The sequence below is a fragment of the Schistocerca serialis genome, chromosome 8 (assembly GCF_023864345.2).
Source record: "Schistocerca serialis cubense isolate TAMUIC-IGC-003099 chromosome 8, iqSchSeri2.2, whole genome shotgun sequence".
Classification (NCBI taxonomy): Eukaryota; Metazoa; Arthropoda; class Insecta; order Orthoptera; family Acrididae; genus Schistocerca; species Schistocerca serialis.
Window position 1 is genome coordinate 62,533,877 of NC_064645.1, and position 19,175 is coordinate 62,553,051.

The window sequence follows — 19,175 nt, forward strand, 5'->3', positions numbered from 1 at the left end:
CACTCTGAAGTTTTAGTAAAATAGTCATCAGGACCAAGATACATTAACATAGGAGTTTCTCAGGGTAGCACATTAGGGCCATTACTGTTCCTGATATACAGTAATGGCTTTCTCAATAGTGTTAGTCATGGAGAAAAAATTCTTTTTGCTGATGACAGTAATATTGTAGCCACTGAAGAAAAAAGATAATTTCTTCCAGAAAAAGCAAATGAAACCCTCAAGGAAGTTTACAATTTGTCACTATGCAATTATGTGACATTGAAAATGAAGAAAATAAATGCCACGAATTTCAGTTTGAAGAGGGAAAAATGACACTGTGAAATTATATATAGAAGGCACATCTATAAATTGTGTGACAAACCCAGAATTCCAATGAATGAATACTGATTCTCAGATCAAATGGTGAGAACACACAAGGATATTTGCTAACAGAATGTCATCTGCATTTTATGCCCTTATAGTCCTGTTACCAATGTGTAACAGCCAGTTCCTTTTAGTTACATACTATTCATATGTACACTCAGTTGTTAGCTATGGAAGTCTATTCTGGGGAACAAATGCATGCAGTGTGAACATAGTTTTAAGCTGCTGAAAAGAGCCATAAGAATAATAACAAAAATGGGGGATTTTAATTACACCATGCAAGTACATTTACCAATCAGTTGGGAAAAAGCCATTGATAGTTGATAATTATTGCACAAACAGCAGTGCCCATGAACACAAAACAAGAGGTAGATGGAGCTTATATTTACCAGGAAAGAATAAATGTAAAACTCAAAACAGCAGTTTCTACCAAGGAATAAAACTGTACAGTAAATTTCCAGGGAGTTTAAAGACATTACTAATACAAACAAAATGGCAGTTAAAAATACCTTTTAAGCAATACTTTCTACATGATGAATGATCACTTAGATAATACAGAGTAGGGTTTTTGAAAAAATTGTGATACATAATAATAATAGTAATAATAATAATAATAACAAGAATAAAACATATTGTTTCGTGTAACACTTTCACACTGTGTTTTACTTCATGTTTCTTTTTTCTGGAAAAATTTAGGACCAAAGCTGTCCAGTGTATAACACCAACACCTTAATGCCTTTGTGAGCCCAACATCGCACTCATTATAGATGGATGCAGACTCAGTTTTTTAGGTTAGCAATGGGAAGTAGTGGTACACAAAATGCAAACCAGGCATTGCCACTAAGCTTCTCCAATCAGCTGATAATTTGATTAGTGTTGAAACAATGTGTGTTGTGTGCAGTGAGGAATGAATGAACAGTGTAGCACTAGCCTTTTATGTTGTTAAATAATTTCTATGTAAAGCAGTATTGTACACTAGGGACAAATCGAATGGGGAGCACTGTTTTAAACACGCTGGCCTTTGATTTGAGAGGGTAAAGTGTCCAATCTCCACCTGGGCATACTGATTTCGGTTTTCCATGATTTACCTCTTCAGGCAAATGCTGGGATTGTTCTTAGTATAAGGCTACAACTGACTATGTGACCCTTTCTTGTCAAACTAGTCCTGCAAGTATGTAAATGACAGTATGTATCCGGCTTGCAGATGATGATGCCTGCTTGGGAGTTGTGCAAACCAGCAAGTAAGCTTATAGCAAATCTTTCCCTGAGTGATACGGGCTTTACTTTATCAAATGATCTCCAAAGCCAATAATACCACCAATCCCTTTTAATCGCCACATACTGGTGTGATACAATTCTACTGAACTTGCAGCACTTTCCAAAAATTTGAGATCAATTGTCTATTCCAAATCAGTGGCTTTACATGAAAACAGCATGGTTCATCATAATGCAAATTCTATGTAATAACAGTTGGTTCTGATGTAACATAACAGACACCTTCATCACTATGTAAAGTTTGAAATTATCCAGCCTTTATCGATCTCTCTCCCTGTATCTACTTAATTAGGCTCAGATGAAGGTGAGGGGGGTCACTTGGTCTGTTGTGGTGGCAGTCTTGAAACTGATATTTCCGAGTGTAGCTAGCAGATGGTTTAATAGCTACTGGCGTACAGGTTTTCAAAATGGTACTGAATTGTTTTTGCATAGGGTGAAAGTGGCATCACTGAGGCAGTAGGGCATTTCAGAACACCATACTATTTATTTTTTTACTGAACAATAAACAAAGATTATTCAACATTCTTGACTGTTATTTATAAAGTTAAGATAACCTCAGATGTATAGGGGAACCACAGACATGCAACCCTTGATAACCAATGAAGTAAAATGGGCATATAGCATTATTGTCCAATGACAACAAGTTTGTATATCCACAGGAGTGCTTGAAATCCAAAGATCACAGCCTGAGCATGTTACCAGTTTTGATGTGTGATAGTGAGATGTGGTCTTTAAATATGTGAGGGTGTTAGCTGAAAGGGGGGGGGGGGGGGGGGAAGAGGCTGCTTGGTAACTGGTGGATAGCTCCAAAGGGAACATTCTGCAGTGGAAAGTGAAACTCTGATTGCACTAAAGGAGGTAGGTGGTACATGTAGCCTGGTTGCTTTTTGGTAGATGGTCAAGGGAAGTTCTTTCATGGATTCTAAGAAATACAAAAAGCCTGAGACCAGGACAAGGCAGAACATGGGTATATAACACTAAAAATCATGCAGCAGTGACACTGATGATGATCCATTAAATATTAGAGTCTACCAAAACAGTGATATTAGATATTATTGTTAGAGGATAATTTAGATATGTGACTAAATCATAATCAAACCTTTTTTGTTTTTACCCTGTCAGAAAATTTCATTTTACCTCCTAGGGGATAATTACCTGGGGGTGGGATCCACTGGCATACAATATTCACATGTTTGTCATCCACTCCATCCCTAATCCTACACTCATCTCTGAGTTTATTGTGGCTTTAACAGCCAAGGTGAGACTGAAGTACCTTCAAAAAAGTGGCTTTACATACCTGCATACACAGATCATTTGCAGTTGTTGATAAGACACGGCATCATTATGTTCAGTAGGAGTCATCATGCATGCTGTGGTAAATTAGTTTTCATAACCTAAATTCAATGGGGAAAAAGAGAAAAGTTAATGGCATACAATTACTGATCATGTGTTTGGGAGATAATGTCACTGAATAAAACAAAAACCTCACTGCAGTTATGCACCAGTTTTCTGAGAGTAACAGTAGTAGGTGATCTGCACTTAAGTTTTTATCATATTGTGCACCATTGGTGAGTATGCTTGTGTATATGGCTTGGCCACATTTACCAAATTTTGTTGTAAAGTGTGATTAAAGCAAAAATGTTCTTATGCAAATGGCAAAAGTGAAGCTGAGTGTTGACAGAGAAAATGTATCTTATTTGTGAACCATCTGAAATGTTCCACAACATAGTAGGTTGTTGCAAATATAATCTCTGGAACGGTCAAAAGCCTGAACCACACCAGCTAACAAGAGCTACTACCTGAAGACTAAAGAAAACATGTAACTTTCTGTCATAGTTAATGTCACACGAGGAAGAGCTCAGTGACTGGTACTAACCTAATGAGTCGTGGTTCTACCTTTGTGAATACATTGTACAGTAGGGGGCCTTTACTGAATGGGTTTATTAATATAAAAATTTGATTTTTATTTTTTCACTTTATGTTTGTCAGTGCCTTCTGCCTGGTAGTAAGCTACAGCCTCTGTCCCATTGCCCAGAACCGGATAGAACCATCCTGAAACTCACATGTTGAACCATCAGCAGCTAAACTCACGTGTTGGTGATGAGGTAACGCTACTGAACTGTGCATCTTACAACCTGATCGACCAATAGGGAGGCTTGTAGGTGGTCAAGTGGAGGCAGAACCGCGGCCAGCTGTCGGGAGGGGACACACCATTCGCTCTCTCCTGCTGGCAGCTTCTAAACCGATCAGATGCCCTCCTCACCTGCTCTCTTGGGCAGCTGCCCATTCAGTCTTGGCGGCTTCTCCACGCCTGCCTTTCTTTACGGCATTAAAACTTCACTCAGGTTAAACAATGTTTTATTCTTCACCTCAATGGGTGCCTACCGCTTTCCCCTCCTGGCCAGTCCTAACGCATTAACAATGTGAATGCACAGAATTAACACATTTGAGCTACAAAAATTGACATCAAATGCACAAGTCCCCTCCATATGTGGAAAAGAAGAGTTTTTAATACAGTTTCATAAGACAACATGCAACATGGATGAAAATAGAAATTTGGGGTGTATTTTAACTTATGCATAGGACTACAAAGTGTTTATTTTCAAAACACCCATCTGATTTATGAGGGTATATCTTTTACGTGAATTAACATACAACCTAGGAGTACGTTTAACTACTAAATTTTTGTTTACTTATTTTGTATGTCATGTACTGTAGGATCAAACTGAGGAGCAAGTCTCTATGGTCATGGAATGAGTCAGTACATGAAATTACAACAGAAGAGTAAAAACAGATAAAATAAAATTATATGAATCCTACACAGACAACAAGCTGTAAGTTTAATAAATAAACATAATCAATAATGTATCACAGGAATTAGCTCAATTTCTTTAATTCTTCCCAAAGTTCCTTGACAGAATAGAGTGATCCAGGGGGGAACTCTGCAGTTTTGACTTTGGACTTGAAAGTACATGTATTACTGTTAAGATTTTTGAATTCTTGTGATAACTTACTGAATATGGTTGCACCAGAATGGTGCACACCTTTCTGCACAAGGGTCAAAGGGGTACATTCAAAAATCAGTTTGGATTTCTGCCTTGTATTAACTGAGTGAAAACTGCTACTCTTGGGAATAAGCTGATATTGTTAATAACAAACAGCATTAAGGAAAATATGTACTGAGAGGCCAATGTCAGAATCGTCAGAATTCCCAGAGTTGTGAAAAAGGGTTGACAAGAGGTTTACAAATTTACGGCACATACTGCTCGAACCACCCTTCCCAAGCCAAAAATAACCTTATTGAATTAGACGAGTTACCCCAAAAAATAATACCATAAGGAAATGAAAATAAGTGAAGTAGACTGCTTTCTCACTTGAGCTATCACTTATTTCAGCACCTGTTCTAATGGTAAATGAAAAAGCATTTAGTTTTTGAACACGATCCTGAATATGGGCTTTCCATGTCAAATCTATCTGAATGCCTAAGAATTTGAACTGTTCAGGCTCACTAATCATATGTTCATTCTGTGTGCTAAAAATGTCAGTTTTTGTTAAACTGTGAGTTAGAAACTGTGAAAACTGAGGATGGAAGTTTACAGTTACCCTTTACAAATGTTCAGTGGACCCTCCACTGGATGCATGACAAACGTCGAGACACCAGCCAAACTTTCCCCATTCGCTTGTGAACGTGCCTGGAGTTCCTGCAATCACTGCTGCTCTGTGGCATCATGGTTCATCCATCTACATCTACATTTATACTCTGCAAGCCACCCAACGGTGTGTGGCGGAGGGTACTTTCCGTGCCACTGCATTACCTCCTTTTCCTGTTCCGGTTACGTATGGTTCGTGGGAAGAACGACTGCCGAAAAGTCTCCATGCACGCTTGAATCTCTCTAATTTTACATTCGTGATCTCCTTGGGAGGTATAAGTAGCGGGAAGCAATATCTTCGATACCTCATCCAGAAACGCATCCTCTCGAAACCTGGACAGCAAACTACACCGCGATGCAGAGCGCCTCTCTTGCAGAGTCTGCCACTTGAGTTTGCTAAACATCTCTGTAACGCTATCACACTTACCGTATAACCCTGTGATGAAATGCGCTGCTCTTGATTGGATCTTCTCTATCTCCTCTGTCAACCCGACCTGGTATGGATTCCACACTGATGAGCAATACTCAAGTATAGGTCGAACGATTGTTTTGTAAGCCACCTCCTTTGTTGATGGACTACATTTTCTAAGGACTTTCCCAATGAATCTGAACCTGGCACCTGCCTTACCAACAATTAATTTTATATGATCATTCCACTTCAAATCATTCCGTACGCATACTCCCAGAAGTAACTGCTACCAATGTTTGTTCTGCTATCATATAATCAAAAACGATCCTTCTTTCTATTTATTCGCAATACATTACATTTGTCTATGTTAAGGGTCAGTTGCCACTCCCTGCTCCAAGTGTCTATCCGCTGCAGATCTTCCTGCACTTCGCTGCAATTTTCTAATGCTGCAACTTCTCTGTATACTACAGCATCACCCACAAAAAGCCACATCGAACTTCCGACACTATCTACTAGGTCATTTATATATAATGTGAAAAGCAATGGTCCCATAACACTCCCCTGTGGCATGCCAGAGGTTACTTTAACGTCTGTAGACGTCTCTCCATTGAGAACAACATGCTGTGTTCTATGTGCTGAAAACTCTTCAATCCAGCCACACAGCTGGTCTGATATTCCGTAGGCTCTTACTTTGTTTATCAGATGACAGTGTGGAACTGTATTGCATTCCTTCTGGAAGTCAAGGAAAATGGCATCTACCTGGGAAACAGTATCTAATATTTTCTGGGTCTCATGAACAAATAAAGCGAGTTGGGTCTCACATGATCGCTGTTTCCGGAATCCATGTTGATTCCTACAGAGTAGATTCTGGGTTTCCAGAAGTGACATTATACATTAGAAAAAAACGTGTTCTAAAATTCTGCAACAGATCGATGTCAGAGATATAGGCCTATAGTTTTGCGCATCTGCTCGACAACCCTTCTTGAAAACTGGAACTACCTGTGCTCTTTTCCAGTCATTTGGAACCTTCCATTCCTGTAAAGACTTGCAGTACATGGCTGTTAGAAGTTGATGTAAGGGGAAACACAAAGACAAGAGTGCTTAACAATCCCACCCTCGCAAAAAAAAGCTCCGAGATTGGGTGACCTTTGAGGCCGAAGGTGCAATTTGAGATCAGGACATACCTCAGGGTTAATCCATGACTGAGGACTTGAAATGCTATATTCTCAATGATAATCACACTGCATATCACAACAGGTGGAATGGAGAACACAAAACAGATTTTTTTTGTGTTATATCTATGTTGACTCAAAGCACATTGGGTACTGGTAGCTGAATCTAAATCTTTTAAGGGGTCAGTTATACTGTTTTTGTAGTTTAAATTATCAATTTACTTAGAACTTCCTAATTTGCTTATTATTTCTCATTTTTTTTTTCAAGTTTTAAAAATATACTGGCTTGAGAGAGCTCACTTTGGTTCAAAGATTAGTTTCATGCAGCTCTTTGCAGCAGTCTCTCCTGTCCAAATCTTTCCACCTCTCTGCATCCACTTGAACCTGCTCATTGTTTCCATGTCTTGATTTCCCTGTACAACCACATTTCCTCCATTACCAAATTATCTATTTCTGGATGCTTCTGAATCCGTCGCAGCAACCTATACGTTCTTTCAGTCCTGTGCTTGGTGGGCAGTCAGACTGAGTGCAAGTGTTTTTTGGAAGGTTTAGTGAAATTTAAAATTTTTAATTTCTCTTTTAATTTCTCACTGTTCTTGTGAACGGCAATCCCACACAGGGTACTGCTGATAGGGGACACACTTCCAGAGCATCACTGATGGAGGGACACCAGGTATTACATACAACTATTTGAAATCAGCTGATATGTTGGCAAGGGGGTTAGCAGAGCGCCACTCTGACAAACAAGAGCTAGTTATTACAGAGACTATTTGTTTAAGTTATGACAAAAAACCAGTGAAGACTTTGAGACTTTTGCCGATCAGATACTCGCTGTATACTGCTGGATATATGTGTTGTGAACAAATGCTGTGTTAATGAAGTATAACTTGAAGAGGCTGAAACCAGAGCTAGTGATGGATTCATTTGTGTAATAAACCCGCAGATTGGTAGTGAAGTGAAAGTGGCCTCTACTGCTTCCTTGCATGAAGCTGTAAGATTAGCCTTGTAGCATCAGGAGGAGAACAGTTTGTTTGTACTCCATTGTGAAACAGTAAATCTCACCATGTTTTTGTGGCTGAGATGCAATGTCAACATTGTGGGATGCCTAATCACCAGCAGGGTAAGAGAAGCAAGCAGTTGCCACTTAGGACAACTTGTGCAATTTTGATCTACTGAAATGGCAGTTATGTGAGAAGTCAGAGTGAAATCTTTTGTACTAAGTTTTAAAGAAATATGTGTGGTTATTCAAACAACTAAGTATTTGCAGTCACTGGCACTATACAGCACAAAACCCCATGGGAGATGCTAAACCTATTGTTTGGAAACTGTACAGACTACCAGTTCATCTACAATTTGTTGCTCAAGATACTTTTCAACAACAATTGGCTGCAGGGATAGCTCACATCCTGCAAGACACTGGTCATCACAAATTGTCATGGTACCCAGAAAGTCAATCACTGGGATAAAAAAAACGTACCATATGGTAAATTAGCTGATAACACGTTATACTCATCCTCTTCCCTGTGTTGAAGAATCATTGATTGAACTAGAGAATAGTAGGTATTTTACAAACCTTGACATGTATTCTGGCAATCCCCAAATTCTGATTTCACCACAAGATCAACCAAAACAGCGTTTTTGGTTCCTCCCAGTTTGTACGGGTTTTTACACATTCCATTTGGTCTAAGGAACAAGCTTCCCACTTTTCAAAGATTTACTGACATGCTGCTGAGAGATTTGAAACCTCTAATATATCTTGTGTGCTCAGATGATATAATTTTTTCCAAAACTATTGAGGAACATGTGAAGACTAAGAAATGTATTTTCAAGGTTACAGAGTGCACATTTAAAATTAAAGATAGAGACATGTTCTTTTGCACAGTCTCAGTTCAATACCTATGACGTATTACTGGTTTAAGTTGGGTTAAGCCACACTCAAGGTTGACAGAAGCAACTGAGAATTCCCCAGCTCACACAAGTGTTAAAGAGTTGCAATCTTTTGTATGTGTAGCGAATACAGCAGAGATGTGGAGTCACAGATAGGCAAAGCAAAAATGCTGTCAAAAAATCCCCCCCCCCCCCCCCCCCCCCCGACCCCGCCCCTCCCGACACACACACACACACACACACACACACACACACACACACACACATGAGTAAACACTGTTCATACACACAACCACAGTCACGTGTATGTGAGTTGCGTTTGTGTGTGTGTGTGTGTGTGTGTGTGTGTGTGTGTGTGTGTGTGTTTGGTGTGGTCTTCTTTCAACAAAGGCCTTGGTGGCCAAAAGCTCATTTTGTGGCAATCTTTTTGTTGTGCCTATCTGCAACTCAGCATCTCCTCTATATGATGAGTAGCAACTATTCCTTTCATAATATTGTTACTGTTATCTTGTGAAGGACTGTGCTATGGTAGCTAAGCCATTAATAAAATTGTTGAAGGAAGGCACTGTGCTTGAATGGACAGAGGACTGGGAGGCATCTATGAGGAAAATCATGGATTTTTTGACAATTTCATCCCTGCTGATCTATCTGGATTCTGAGAAACCTTTAATCCTTTCTATTGGCACCTCAGATTATGCTGTTGAGACTGTTCTTAGTCAGGAATGAGGAAAGACCTGTGGGTTATGCTTCAAGGCAGATGAACCCAACAGAAAATAATTACAGTATCAGTGAGAAGGAACTGTTAGCATTTATTTTTAGAGTGAGCTATTTTAATTGCTATTTGTATGGGCAAAAATTCACTGTGGTCACTAACCATGCCAACCTCTTGTGGATGCTGAGTCTAAAGGACCCCAATAGGCATTTAACTCATTGGATATTAAAACTATCATAATTTGAGGTATGCCACAAATCAGGCTGTTTACACCAAAATGCTGATGCATTAAGCCATAAAGTTAGGGTAGATTAGATAGATGATATAACAGAAGAACTGAAAGAGGCTCAGGAGAGATATGCAGAATGTCTATCGTATGCTTCCTACCCAGGTTTTATTACAGAGGACGGTATTTCATACAGTTAACACTGCTCCCTGGGCAACACAGTAGTAATCTGTAAAGAACTGCAACAGGGAGCAATAAATCAGTGCCATGACAGTATGCAAGTCATATCACAACAGACAGAGAATAACTAATGCTAGTATTTATATTTTATTTATTTAGCCATCAGTGGACATTTTAAAATGTATGGATGTTGTCAGTTGTGTACATTAATATATTTACACAATTTGTTGTTACATGTAGTTAAACATTGTGACATATAAGTTATCTACAATCATTTTTTCTCCTTATCAAAATATTGTGAATCAAAAGTTATTTACAATCATTTTGTACTAAGGAATTCACTTATAGTGTAAAAGCAGTGTTCCTGCAGAAACAATTAAAGATTCTTCCTAAAGCAGTACATGTTATCTACTTCTTTTATTTTCTGTGGCAGTTTATTATACAGTTTTACACCTTCATACAAGAAGCTATTTTGAGTTTTATGTTTATTCTTCCTGTCTAGGTGTAGACAGTGACTTGTTCTTGTACTATAGTTATGAAAACCGCTATTTGTGCTATAATTTTCTATATTTTTCTTGATGTACACTATGGTTTGGAATATAAATTCACAAGGAACAGTTAGAATTTCTAACATTTTGAAAAGTTCTCTGCAGTGGGCCCGCTTACTGCTTTTTGTTATAATTCTTACTGCTCTCTTTTGCATTTTAAATACTGTTTGTAAATTCTGAGCACTGTTTCCCCAGAAAATAATACCATAACCGATTATTGAATGAACATAACTAAAGTATACAGTTCTCAAACATTCACTACTGCTTGTGGATACAAGGACTCTGAAGTGCATAATATGTTGTGGATATCTTTTTCGAGAGTTTCATAGCACGTTCATTCCACTTCATTTGGCTGTCAATGTGCAACCCTAAGAATTTTGTTGTATGTACATCATCTATGGAGATGTTATCTAGTTTTAAATTTAAGGGACTCTGTTTTCTGTTCATTCTAAAGCATATTGTATTTGTTTCCTTTATGTTGAGGGTTACTTTGTTTTACTGAGACCATTTGTGAACATCCCTCAGCACTTCAATAGAATTTTCCAACATTTGTGCTGGTGTCTTACTGGTGATTACTATGTTGCTGTCATCCGCAAACAATATCTTCTCTCCATGGCTGAAATGCTGCGGGAAATCATTTATATACACCAGAAATAATACAGGGCCTAGTACACTTCCTTGAGGGACCCCAATATTGATATATTGTGGATCAGATATATGTTTCTCAATGTACTTTGATCCACTGGAGACATGTGTGATCTCAACTGACTGTACTCTGTTTTCTAGATACGAACGAAACCATTTGAGAACCACTCCCCTTACTCCTAGTGCCTCTAATTTATGTGACAGCTTCTGGTGGTCAACTGTATCAAATGCCTCAGACAGGTCTAAGAAAAGGCCAGTTACATAGCTGTTCTCATCTAGTTCTTCTAAAACTGCTTTGTAAATTGTGCTATTGCAGATTCTGTACCTCTGCCAGGCCTGAAACCATGCTGGTCATTGTAGAGGAGGTTTAATTTACTTAGATAGATCAAAAGCCTGTTTTTCATTATTGTTTCTATCACTTTGGAAAAGCATGACAGTAGGGCTATTGGTCTGTAGTTCTCAATGTTTTCTATGTCACCTTTCTTGTGAACTGGTAAAATTTTGGCATGCTTCAGATAGTGAGGGAAGCAACCAGTTTTGAAGGATTCATTTATGATTTCTGTTAGTGGAGCTTTGATACCGTTTATGCATTTTTTCAGCACACATATTGGGATTTTATCTAAACCTGCAGAGTTTTTGTTCTTTAATTGCCTTACAACATTGCATATTTCCTCCTCAGTAGTTGGAAGCAATACCATTGAAATTGCTGTATGCTTCTGTATTGGTTAATTACCGTATTTACTCAAATCTAAGGCGCACGTTTTTCCGGTTTTTGTAATCCAAAAAACCGCCTGCAGCTTAGAATCGAGTGCAAAGCAAGCGGAAGTTCTGAAAAATGTTGGTGGGTGCTGCCACAATTAACTTATGCCGTCGAATATATGTAGCGCTACACAGGCATGCTTTGTAGGCTCAAAGATAAATACTGGCACCAAATCCTCTGCATCAGTAAACAAATTTAAAAAAAGGTGGGAGACGAGCTTATTTCTCTGCCCCGAGTTTCGACCACTGCATTTTCATACATTATCCAACGAAGTAAATACAAATTCCATATTGCTCATCTTCGAATGTAGCAGCATTTCGATGTACTATGAAAATCTGACTGGCAAGACTGTTTGTCAATATGGCCAACTCTACTCGTCAATATGGCCGACTCCATGTTCTGAATTATTTCCTACCTGTGAGAAGAGATGGTTGCTAATAGGAAATTTTATGAATTGTGAATCACATGCAGTATTCTCTTCACCATAAGAATAATACGAATATAAACATTTTGCCATGTATTGTTTCGTGTTTGCTGCTATCTCATTTAAATCCTGTCTGCCTAATAAAACTACGAAACTAGAGTGGGACAACAGCAAACGCAGAAGAATATACATATCATGTCATGTTTATATTCGTATTATTCTTATGCCTAATAATGCTACAGTCAGAAATAAAGCACGGCAATTGACTAGATTTTTAAATCTAAGATGACTCTAATTTCTCTGCAGAATGTAATGTACTAAAGAGGCGCCCTGCAAAGATTTTCAAACGGAGAAAAATTTTCGCTAAACTCTCGTTCAGAACATCTTCTATCATACACAGTCTATTATTTGGTTCTTGTTGATCATTACAAAGAAAGTAGCAGTGTAAGTAACAACAAATAGCAGTCTCTTGCCATTGTTTCGCTAATGAGACAATTCCTCTCTTTTTTTTATTGTAAGCGGTGGTAGCGCACACGAAAGAAGCCATGCCGCGAGCGGCGACAGGTTGTAAACACACATTATCAGAATGCGACAAACAATGCATGACACAGTACAATAACGCATTTTCATTTTAGAGTGACGTAAACACCTATAACAAAGAGAACAGCACTTATCAGATCAAAGAAAAATAAGCAATCGATTCAAACCAGACGAAGCACGTGAAAAAGGAAGGGTACCCATATAAATACGGACGGAGCGCATGACGCATAGCAATGACTACCTGGTAAAGCTTAACTGCTAAGCTTACGACTCGAACCAAACTACTGTAGCTGTATCGTCATTCATTCGACCTAAATTGTGTCTCATATTACAATGGACCAGCTTTGTTTTGATTTGGAGGTGTGGCCTAAAACTTTTCTCTCCCTTGAATTTCGAGTCTCAAATTTCAGGTGCGGCTTAGATTCAGGAAATTTTTTTCCCCTTGATTTCGAGTCTTATTTTTCAGGTGCAGCTTAGATTTGAGTAAATACGGTATTCAGTTTAGTTTCTATTTATACTCCTTCCCAACTTCCATGTGCTAACTTTAAGGAAAACTCTTGCAAAGCTGATGCAGAGTAGACTCTTTTATATACATGCAGTTTTGATTCCTTTTTTTATACAAGCTTTTACTTTTATAATCTGACATAGATGGTCAGACAGTCCCAGATTTTTGACAAGTACTTCACAGTTTTCTCTTCCTACATCTGTATCTACATGATCAATGGTAGATAATGAATGTGTGCTTATTCATGTTGCATAGTTGACTAGTGACGATAGACCATAATAATATAATAATGATAGCTTTATTCAACATCGAATGCAGTAATGATTAAAGTTATTTGTACAATACACAAGACATGTTCTTCTGAATACATCAATAATTTACAACAAAATTACAATAATATGTTTACTGATTTCTATTCACATAATTTCACAAAGAATTTGTTGTTCTTCATATAAGTATGGTACTTCTCTAATGTGTATAATGTGTAGAAAGGGCGTTTTACTAAAAATTTCTTAAGGTGATGCTTCAGTTTAATTGTAGGAAGAGCCATGACTGCACTAGGCAGTGCATTAGCTAATTTTGTACCTGCATACTGAGGCCCCTTTTCGTAAAGTGCTGTTCTGTAGCTGCCAGTGTAAAATCTTTCTTTATTTCTAGTATTGTACTGGTGGAAATCTGAATAAGTGTTTGGGTGCAGTCTTTTCACAAGCAATATGGCTTTTAGAATGTATGTGTTTATAACAATTAACACCTCTGTTTTTGGAAACAAGTTGCAACAAGATTCCCTATATTTTGCTCCACAGATTATTCTCACAACCCTTTTTTGAAGAATGAGTAGCTTATCTAGATTAGCTTTGGCTGTTGCCCCCCAAATTTCAATACCGTAGTTCAAGTGAGAGGAGAAAAGAGCATAGTATGCAGTCTTTAGGATTGCAAATATATTTTTTGACAACTTAGTTGCTAGGGAATCAATATGTGTGTCCCATTTCAGGTTGCTTTGGATTGTTACGCCGAGGAATTTTACACTAGACTCTTTCTTTACCAATTTGTTGCCAATGTATAACTTAATTTCATTATTCAAACTACTTTTGTTAAACTCCATCAAACATGTTTTACTGGTGCTTACATTTAAGTGGCTTTCATTAAAAAAATTGAACAATTTTTTTTGTCACATTATTACACTCGGCCCCTATTTCATTACGTGATTCCTTTTTACACACAATGGGTGTGTCATTCGCATACAGAACAATTTTGGAATTTATAGTACAGTATTTAATATCATTTACATAGATCAAGAATAGAAGGGGGCCCAACACCGAGCCCTGGGGCATGCCATATTTTATGCAAGTGATGTCTGATTTGTAGACACCACTTTCCGTTTTAAGTGGAACAAACTGTTTTCTATTGCACATATAACACTTTATTAGGTCATAAGCAGCGCCTCTAATGCCCACGTTCCATAGCTTGCCTAATAGGATGTCAACATTCACACAATCAAAGGCCTTTTCCAGGTCTAGGTATACACCTGCCACATGTTCCTTGCTTTCGTTACTCCCTAACACCTCTTCAATTAGCTGAGCAGCTGCGGTGATAGTTTATTTACCTTTTAGGAATCCATTTTGATTTTCGAACATCAGGTTGTGCTTGTTAAGAAAGTTTATAATCCTGTTGTATACAACTTTCTCAACTATTTTGGAAAAGACAGGAAGGATTGAGACTGGTCTGTAGTTTTCTATCTTGTTGTTGTCACCTTTCTTAAAAATGGGTGTTACCTGTGCTATTTTTAGTCTGTCTGGAAAGGTGCCTGATTCTATTATATTGTTGACTGCTACAGACAGAGGTACAGAGACATTTTGGCTACCAGCTTTTAAAACATTAATATTTAGGCCTTCATGCCCAGCTGAATTAGAGGGTTTTAGAGAGCTAATGATGCCCATTATTTTTGCACAGTTTATGGGGGCTAGATATGTACTATGGTCACATGTATTACCTTTAAAACTGTAGTGCATGTTTTTATGTTTGTCATTTATGGCTTCCCCTGCGGAAGAAAAATATTCATTAAAAATATTTAAAATTTCCAGTTGGTCTTTTATGAGCATGCCATTGTGGTTAATAGTAAAGTCCATACAGGATTTGTCATTGCAGGTTCTAAAGCTGTTTATGACTGCCCAGATGCCAGCAGTTATGTTGTGTGAGTTTTTGAGCTTATTTGCAACATAGTTGCTCCTGGTCTGTGTGAGTAAGTCCTTATAGTGTGCTTGATATATTTTGAAGGCTTCCTTTAGCTCAGGAATCTCTATTATTCAGCATTGCACTGTGGAGTAGTTTTAATTTTTCCCTCACTTCAGTGACATTACTATGTACCCAAATATATTTGTTTATATTTTTTGTTTGTTTCTTTTTGTGATTACATCTCGGCATGTGGTGTCAAAGCAGTAATAGAAGTTAGCAGCAAAGCTATTATATGAATAGCTATTATTTTCAAACCATTTTATTTGTGCTAGCATGCAGTTTAGTCTATTTATGTTGTCATTATACATTATTCTTTTAGTTACAAACTGTTGCTTTGTATTGACAGTGGGGGCCTCATGGAGCTCCAATTTAAGCTGTTCTGCATGGTGATGTGAGATGGCTAGTTTTAAAACTGATGCACTGTGGGATAGGTGGGTCATGTTTGTTATTATGTTGCCAAGACATGTTTTACTATTGCCAGTTTCTCTAGTGGGTTCCCAAATGAGTGGGGTCAGGTTAAATTCATCACACAGGTGATGTAACTTTTTGGTGCTGACATCATTTGTTAGTAAATCTATATTTATATCCCCTGTAACTATAATATTTACATTTCTATTTGGCCCAGAAAATGTTGTGTCTATATATAACAAACAAGTCAGAAAGATTTACAAAAAAGGTATCTGTATTTGCTGCAGGTGGCCTGTAAACACCGATAACTGTTATGTTATCTCTACCCCAGGTTTATTGCAGCAAATTCTGAGACTCCTTCCAAGCAGAAGGCACTCACATCAATAACATTAAAATTACTTTCATTTACAGTGAAAATTGCTACACCTCCCCCAGTCTTGTCTTTTCTACTGAAGGCTGTACAGAATTTGATACTCTGTGGTTGACTAATGCTAATCAGAGCTTCATTGTACCAATGTTCAGTTACAACTAATGTATTGGGTTTGTCAATCCATGAAATTACATCTTAATCATTATGATTATTTCCAAAACTACCAAGATTCTGGTGTATGATTTTAAGGCTGAGTTTTACCTGCTGGACCTTAGAGGATAATTTTGGACTAGCAATGAGGCCAGCACGCTTTACAAGTTTCCCTGGCTTGCCAGCGGTGGCTGGTGTTGTGGCAGGTTTTGTTGAGGTGGGTTGTACCATCCCATGGCAATGGACTTCTTTTCATCACTTTGTGGACATGTCACTTGACTTCCTCAATCATTTTGCTACTAACAATCTTTTTGCCTCTTTTGTTCATGTGCAGACCATGAGATGTGTGTAGCTCCCTTTCTAGATAGCTGACATCTACTAGAGACACATTCTGAAATTTACTACATAGAGCTTTAATCCTATCATTTGTTTTATGAACTTCCTGGTTCACAATAGACTGTTTCATAAGATCATGCCTCTGTGGAATGTTGACAACAATTGTTTTAGTGTAATTTAACTTACCCAGTACCATTTTCATATGCCTAATTGCATCATTTGCTTGATTTCTTGCTACTCATATGAACCTCCCATAATAATGACACAGTCATTGGATGAGAAGGAGTCACAGTCCTGCATGCACGGCTTCACCACAGCAGAAAGAGGGGCTCCAGGCTGGATGTGGCCTACTGCTGCAAAGTTGTCTTGCATATTTGCGATGTTTTGCGCTATTTGACGTCCATGGCTGTCTCCATATAATAGAATCTGGCCCTGCTTGTGTTTCTTATTTTCATCGTTTCTTCTGTTTTTCTCTAGGGACGATTTCTTGCATGTACTTTCACAGATTCAATTTCCTTGGACGGATTGTTTATGTTCAGTTTCACGTTTTGCACATGAGTTTGGGACTTGGTGTTTTCTGAGCTTATCACTGACAGTTTTTTTGCTGCTTGAAGGATTACTTCTAGTTTGCATGGACTGGACTTGTTCTTGTTCCACTACTTTGTCGAGAATTTGAAACCTGTTTTGAGTAATGACGGCAGGAAAGCTTTCCTTGGTTTTTAGTTTTATTGTATTGTATTGTATTGTATTTTTATTGATACAGGCAATCATAGTATTTTACAGCTGTATATATGATATTGGACAGGTCAAGAGAACTATTTACAAGTAATTTTTACAAATTGATTATTACATTATTTTGTAGCAAGGAAATTATCTATCTTAAACAAAACAATTAATACAAATCATAGAATTGTACGGTTGTACATATGATATTGGACAGGTCAAGAGAACATATTTGCAAGTAATTTTTAATAAATTGATTTTACATTATTTTGCAATGGGGAAGTTATCTATCTTTAACAAAACAGTAAATACAAATGTCCGACGATAAAATACAAACAGCCAATAAAATGTAATAGTAAAATAATCCAGTACATTTCATAGACATGCACAGTATATAACTTTCAGACCTAATTGAACATTTATCATAAAATTGTTTACATTTTTAACCCCCTTTCAAAAAAATGATCAACTGCATAAAAGCAATGGTCCAAGAGATATTTTTTTAACTTATGTGTGAAGGCTCTTGTGTTCTTTGTTGCTTTGATTTCATTTGGTAAATTATTATACATTTGTATCCCAACATTTAAAACACTGTTTTGGTAGCAGGTAGTTCTGGACTGAATCATATGCTGCCTTTTTGCATAGTTATGGATATCTCCATTGAATTTTAATGTGCAGTCATTGTTTCACAGGTATGACTTGACAAATGAGACGATATTATAAATGCAAGCAGAGGACAGTGTCATAATGTCATTTGTTTTGAAGTGTTGTCTGCATGATTCGTTATGTCTTAGGTTACATATTATGCGTATAGCCTTTTTTTGCATTTTGAAAATATATCTACCTCCAGGTGAGTTTCCCCAAAATATGATTCCATACTGTAATGTAGAGTGGAAATAAGCATAATATACATATATGAGAACAGATTTTGTGACTGATGTTTTGAGTATCCTTAAAATGAAACACACAGTTGATAGCTTTTTTGAGATATAATTTGTGTGAACGGGCGCTGATAACCACGCAGTTGAGCGCCCCACAAACCAAAACATCATCATCATCTTTGTGTGAATCTCTCACTTAAAATTTTCTTCAAGCCATGTGCCAAGAAACCTGACAGAGTCCACACACATCGGGCATTTCTTGTTTTTGGGATGAGAGTCTGAAGTTGATGTATGTTGTTTTCTGCATATTTATAATCAGGTTGTTCTTGCTGAACCATTTGCTCAGTGACGACATAAGCGGTTTAATTTTTTGGTTGTGGTCCTCTGTACCAGCACCTGTTATTAGTATACTCGTGTCATCGGCAAATAGTGTGGTATGTCCTGTAGCAAGCTTCATGCGTATGTCATCAATGTATAGCAGAAACAGTATGGGTCCCAGGATTGAGCCTTGTGGCACACCATATCTAATAGGCATTGTGTCAGAGAAGTGGATAGTAGTTTGATGGGTGGTTGTATTCTTTTTTTCAAAATTAATTTCAACTTTTTGAAATCAGTTTGACAGGTAAGATTCTAATCATTTGTTTGCAGTTCCTCTTATATCTTTATTTGCTAACTTCTTAAGGAGTATAGTATGGTCAATTACATCAAAGGCTTTGGACAAATCTAAAAAAATACCAGTAGTGATTTCCTTACTATCCAGTGCTTTTAAGGTTTTGTTG